The 5,895-nt window shown below is 46.8% G+C and overlaps 1 pseudogene across 1 annotated transcript; it reads right to left on the bottom strand.

The window, feature by feature from the left end:
* Positions 1-3,462: 3,462 nt before the first annotated feature.
* On the bottom strand, positions 3,463-5,349 carry LOC310772972 (EH domain-binding protein 1 pseudogene; annotated as a pseudogene). Its single transcript has one exon. The product of its transcript is annotated as an EH domain-binding protein 1 pseudogene (transcript).
* Positions 5,350-5,895: the final 546 nt, after the last annotated feature.

The following is a 5,895-nucleotide window of genomic DNA, read 5'->3' as shown; positions in this document are numbered from 1 at the left end:
GCAGTCAATCGATATGAGCGTTCGAAATGTCTTCAACAAAGGAAACTGGCACGCTGACGAGATCCATTTTTAGCTGCTATTCCAGTCCAAAACACCTGACATCATCGTTTAACAGGAGCAAGGAGGCCAGGCCCGTATCTAGCTATGAGAACAGGGAGGTCCGGACCTCCCCTAATATTTCAGAGAAAAAAATAAAAAAAGCTCAATGGAAAAGACTGCAGAAGCGAAAGTACACTCACACAGAAAAGGTAATTAATGTTATTAGTATACACATATTACTGTTACAATTACACTTTGAATGATCATTATAACTTATGTTTGTTCTATTTAATTTCAGTGGGCCAACAGATGATGACTGACTGACTGCAGAAGCCTAAGTACACTCACACACTCTCACATCCTTCTCATCCCTTCCGATTATTGTTTTTGGTCAATGACAATAAATACATGTTGTTGCCAGCCAACAGGTCCCTCTGTATGTTTTTTTTATTATCGATGATGACTTTGTGTGTTGTGTACGGCTTGGGTTGTGTACCTGTGTTTGTAGGTGTCATTTTGATATGAATTTGGCTAAAACAGTTTGTGTTTGTTAGTTACAATTATGTTGACAGGAGAGCTGAGCAGGTGGTGACATGAAAGAGAATATACTGAATAATGACATCACAACAGTATAATCCTAATGTTGATTTAGAATGATATATTCCTCTAAATATGGCTAAAAAAGGTTAATTTTTTTTATTTATTTTTTAAATGATATATTACAGAATGATATATTCCTCTAAATATGGCTAAAAAAGGTTAATTTTTTTTTTTTTTTTTTTTTAATGATATATTACTCTAAATATGGCTAAAAAAGGGGAAAAACCCTCCGATTTTTTCCGGCGGCGCCGCCGAATCCGCCTCCCCTTGCTGGACCTCCCCTATTTCGAAACCCTGGATACAGGCCTGAAGGAGGCAAAGCAGGAAGGCAAATATTCGCATTAAGGTCATTTGGGAAGGTTAATGAAACAAACGTTTACTGACGGTCTTTATGTTTGCATGAGATCCAGATGTTGACTTTACAGCCCAGATAAAATGAGCGTTTCTTCAAGAAGCGAGGCTCATAGACTCATAGAGTCGAAGCTTTGGCACCGCTCGCTTTTTGGCAGCCGTCCAACGGAAGTGTCAGAAGCCTCTCGTTCAACTCGTTTGCATCCCCCCCCCCCCCCCCCCCCGACTACAATCCAGGTTTACGAGAGAAGGACAGCAACAAAGGATAGTGCTTTGATCCTCTCCCATCCGCCATGAACACCTGTGTGGGTGGCATCTGTGCTAATTTGCAGAAATACACAGTTGGCCTCATTTAGCCAAACAGAATGCAGCACACAGACATTTGTAAGGGCAGCATCGCTAATCATGTGCCATCGAGAGCATTTCAACTGCAAAATGAGACGGCAGCGAGCCGGTCGGCTGTGGGCATATTATGTGTTGCGTCAGTTGCGGGCCGTGATTTAGCTACACCACAAGTATATTGAACAAATGATGCGATCGGTTGATTCAAATTGGATTGACTTTGCTTGATCTTTCGACAGAGCCAGTTCCAGCCCGTCTTCACAAGAAAAACAACATTGACAAAGGGGGGTTAAAATGACCGATGTTTACAAATGTGACCTCTTGAGGTTGTGTGAGTAAGTGCATGCGTGCAGGGCGTACGCCAGAGTTGGGAGTTATAACCAGGAAGTAGCGGCGTGAACACAACCGTACCAACCGACTGCTTATTTATTTATTTTATTTATTTACTGTGTGACGACGTTATCCTATGGTTTGGAGTTTTATGAATAGCGAGTTGTGTTAGCTATGCATTTTAAGTAGGTAGCGTTAGGTAACGTTAGATCGGCATGAAATAGTGTATGTTAGCTGATATCAGACTGAATTGTCAACTCATAACCAGTCAAGTCGGTGGAGTGGGCTGATTCAAAGGTCTGGACCTAGGCAAGTAACGTTAACCTTAACGTTATGGACTTGTTGCATAGGCTAGTTAGCGGATATATGATTTGGTAGCAAACACTAACATTAATGTATATCACAAATGCTCAAACAACGCTATTAGCAACACAACTCGCTTTTACACTATACATTTTAAATTTGTCACAGTATAGAAAACATTACACAAACTCATATTTACCTCTAGTACATCAAAATAGGTCCAACCATAATATTCAGCTCATCCACTTGGCAAGTGTAGCCTACTAGCTTACTCTTCTTCTTCTTTGTTTATTGACGGATCGCAAACCAACTAGGTGGCGGGGCAATCGTTCTCGGGTACGGAACAAATTCAATCGTTCCTATTGTGAAAACACTCCCCTTAGTGTGACGTAACTGGCAGTAAAACAGCACAGAGAGGTATTGTGACAGGTAATGTTAAGCTTATTATGTCTGTTTACTATGTCAACTTGATTAGCTACCATAGTATGTGTGTGTGTGTGTGTGTGTGTGTGTGTGTGTGTGTGTGTGTGTGTGTGTGTGTGTGTGAGACAACTTGCGTGGATGTCTCATCTGACACTTAAGACACCTGTTGACACACCTGTTGACACCATAAAACAGCCTTAAACCTACTGATCACAGTGCAGCTAACCACATTATCTGAACCAGCTATTCTGCAAATAATTAATGAATTACTCAGATATTCAAACACAATATGTAATTATTATTAATTGTATGAAATGCCTTCTGTAGCACTTATTAAGCCTAATTGTTATATTGAGCGCTTTGCGCGCTCATTTCTAGCTCGCACGCTTTGCGACATCCCAAATATGTGTCCCTACCTACCAGTACGCCCTTGGCATACTGTATTAAGTGGGACAGTTTCAGTCAGTATAAACTTGGTGCAAGGCATTGCAGGGACGCTTCAGCCAAGTCTCTTGGGTTAGTTTGAACAAAACAACCAGATTAGGGTTCCAATGTGATACAAATGTCTAGGATAGCCTCTATGAAATACTGTAATAATAATCATAATACAAATATTTTATCGACTACATTTGTTGCTTACTTGGTTTTTGCCAGGCAACTGCCAAGCTGGATGCCAGCCTAGATCTGGCTCTGTCTGAAGGTTGGAAGGCTGACTCACAACCCTCAAAATGCTGGAGTGACATCACTGATGACATCACTCACTGATGACCTCACAATTGCTCGAGTGACATCACTCACCATCAGTGTCTGTCACAAATTGTTGCCGGGCTTATACTAGGTTTCGCCTAGTTTGCCAGGCAGGTGGCTGCCAGCCTAAATCTGGCTCTGTCTGAAGCTGACTGACTGGCTGACTCACAACCCAGAGGACAAATGGCGTCATCAGTGGCCGGTAGCCAGCTGCATGGCGATATGTTTGCCAGGCAGCCAGATGACGGATGATGTCATGAGTGATGTCATCAGTAACACCCATGCTGCCTGCCTGGCATAGCGAATTCCCGCTTGTTGTTGACATAATCATTGAAGGGCACACTTCTCTTTCTTGGCCATCTTGCACTTGTTCTGCTCCAGGTGCTTGTCCTCCTCCTCAACCTGTTTCTCCTGGGCGTCCAGGTCCTGGACCAGTGTGTCTCGTTTGTTGACCAGTATGACCAGTTCATCCAGCAGCAGCTGCTCTTGTCTCTTCTGGGCCTCAGTCTTCTGCCTGTCCTTGATGGCCAGCATATCTCTCAGCTCCCTGTTCACTAGTTCAAAGCGCCTCTCCAGATCATGCTCTTTCTCCATTGCAGCCATGGCGGGCAGTGCCGTGGGTGGCGAGGGGGCAGGCGGTGAGGATGGCAACGCCCCCACCGTCTGCAAGCTGGCCGAAACCTCTCCTATATCAGTATTCCACCCCATCTCCATCTGTTCCTCTTCAGCAGCTTTAGCGCTTCGGTAGCTAACCTCGCCAGCTGACATAGTGTGCTCAGAGTTAGCCTGGAGATGCTGCACGTTGTGGAGCTCAGCGTAGTACTTGTCCTGGCCTATGGAGGCGTTGGTGTCTGTTTTAAAGTCGCCCACCTTGTAGGTGCTGTGACTGCTGTTGGCCTCTATCTGCGCCACGTTCAGCTCCACACCGGAGAAGTGGGCCCAGATCTTGTACAGGTAGGTCATGACCGTTAGCTTGTCGGGGATGACAAGCAGCACCATGTCTGACGGGTCCAGGAGGCGGGAGATGCCCAGGCTGGCGAAACCATCGTAGGCCTTTCTGTTGTTTTCTTTAATATCCTGAGGATTGAGCAACTTGTAGTCTATGTTTTCTGGTCTGAAGTGGTGCAGCAGGGCACAGAAGGCCATGCCACTCCTCCAGGAGGTGGTGAAGTTGGTGATCTTCACCCCGCGGTAGTTCTTGGTGACGTCGCGGCACCAGTCCATCAGAGACTGGCTGGTGTTGGGCTTGGGGAAGGAGGAGGCCAAGTCTCTCCCCATGAGTGCCACTACTGGACTGGGCCTGGCTGGCTGGGCTCTCTCCCTGTCTTGGACAGAGCTTGGTTTGGGGCCCCGGGTACTGGGGCAGAGGCCAAGGCCGGAGCTAGGGGGCAGTGGTGCCCTCCGCTTCTGGCCGCTGCCGACATCCAGGGAGGGGCCGCTGTCGGGGGGTCGCACCGGCCTTGAGGTCCTTGGCTCGTCGAACGGATTGGACTCGTCCAGCTCCTCTCCCTCATTGCGGGAAATGTCGGCGTACAGGTATTTGCTCATGTTGACCGGCCGTACCTCCTTCCTCTGCCTGGGGTTAGGGGGTCCTGGGTTGGGCTGAGGGTCTGTGTCCGGGTCCATGTCCATATCGTCGAAGGGGTTCCCCGTGGTCGTGTGTGTCGGCTTCATGCTCATCAGGCTGGGCAGGCTCCGCATGTCCTCCTTTGTGGCCTTGCCCTCACGGGGGAAGATGCAGGAGAGGGAAAACTGCAGGGTGGCCGACACCATCTTCTTGGAGAGAGGCTTGAACTTGAGCTTGACGTCCGTCTGCGTGGGCATCAGGCTGGCGTACTGCTTCATGTTTATACTGCTGGTGGCCAATGCTTTCCTCCGCCCTGATGGAGACTCATTTTCAATGACAAACGTCCACTCTTTGTTGTCAAACTCCTCTGCATCGGCGCGCTTAAAGAGAGTTACAGTGATCTCAATGCTCTCCGTTACAGGCCACACCACCATTCCTCTGTAGGGGTTCTTGATACCAGGCTGCCAGCTGTGGGATTTGGACGATTTCCGCTGACTCCTGCGTGTCCAAACCACCACCAGTTTGTCTGGTTGCCATTTCTTAGTGCATTCCACCAACAGCTCCTGATACGAAGCCACAAATTTGAATTTGGATGCATGCTTCCCCACATGTTTCACATGTTTCAATCTTTTCCAAACCGAGAGCATGTTTCTTCAAGGAGCGGATCGTTTTTGTCTCGCCGTCCCGTCCTGGACTTCCCTCTTTGTGCTTCCTTTGCACAAATTCACACTCGGGCTGAATGTCTATATGTATCCCAACCAATTCAACCCACATAGACTCATCGTTAATGTTTCATCATCAATATATAAACTGAACATCCAATCGGAGCTCCTGGTCTTTACAAACTGCGTAATAACTACAAGTAGACACAGAATCTCTGGAGCAGTCGTCGATGTCTGATTTGATAGTGCGCGTTGTGTTAGCAGCAAAATCACCCATACTTGCATAGGACATCATTCTGTGTTCTATCCATCTGCAGTTGTGGCATCATGCCCACGTAGACCGCTCACACTGCTATGACACAATTTTACATAGACCAATCACAGCTCGTGAGTGATGTCATAAATCACTGATGTCATACAATTCGGTTTCATACGTGTCCGTAACAAAATGGTCACAATCCATCAACTGAGCATGCATGCAAACGCCACCAACTGATGATGTCATACCCACTGATGATGTCATGCCCCACA

The sequence above is a fragment of the Poromitra crassiceps genome (genome assembly GCF_964638095.1).
Source record: "Poromitra crassiceps genome assembly, chromosome: 3".
In the NCBI taxonomy this organism is placed as follows: domain Eukaryota; kingdom Metazoa; phylum Chordata; class Actinopteri; order Beryciformes; family Melamphaidae; genus Poromitra; species Poromitra crassiceps.
This window is presented reverse-complemented; position numbering and strand designations above follow the sequence as displayed.